Raw genomic sequence first — 731 nt, 5'->3', positions numbered from 1 at the left:
TTCAGAGTAGTTTTCTTTCGGGAGACTGCAACTAGACTAGCGAGTGACAGCATGAAATGCAAGAGATGCTCCTGGACTGGTGCGAGATGTCCAGGTAACACGTTACTCCTGAGCAGCAAGTGTAGCCAAAAAGTGCTCCTGCAAGATGTGGCTTGGACCTGGCTGCAAAGGAGCCTCAGCTACTCTACAGCACAAGAGCAGTCTAGCGAGGAACGATGCGAGCTCGCAGGGCAGGGGTTCAGCTCTGGCATAGGTGCTCAGAGGTACGGTACCCCTGTCCTCCCTGCCAATACTCAGATCTCAGCTCAACAAGGTCATCAGCTACCTGACTACGCTTTGAAAGTGCCTGCGCTTTGAGCAGGCAGCTGGACCTTCAGCTTTTATTCTAGCGAGAGGCTCGCTGCTAAGGCTGTTTAAAGCTGAAATGCCAGGGGAAGAACAACAGGGTGGTTTTTTTTTTTTTTTTCCCTCTCGCCTGCATCAGACAAGCAATACTGTTTTGCAACTTCATTGCAGTGGGATGCTGAGGAAGTCTCAGGCACTAATCAAAAAGTTCAAGCAAGTGTCACACCTGCATGGAACAAGCATCATTTCTGTATCACGGCTCCATCATCATCAGGTCCAGTAAAATTCATCCCATCTTCTTCCCTCCTCCCTTAGCGGAACTCATCTCCCCTGCCCAGCTAGGATCATCTGAAGGCCAGTTGCATCAATTCAGCTGTTAGCATGGG

Source organism: Gavia stellata, chromosome 1 (assembly GCF_030936135.1).
Source record: "Gavia stellata isolate bGavSte3 chromosome 1, bGavSte3.hap2, whole genome shotgun sequence".
Lineage (NCBI taxonomy): Eukaryota > Metazoa > Chordata > Aves > Gaviiformes > Gaviidae > Gavia > Gavia stellata.
The sequence above is the reverse complement of the archived record's forward strand: the minus strand, read 5'-3'. Positions refer to the sequence as shown.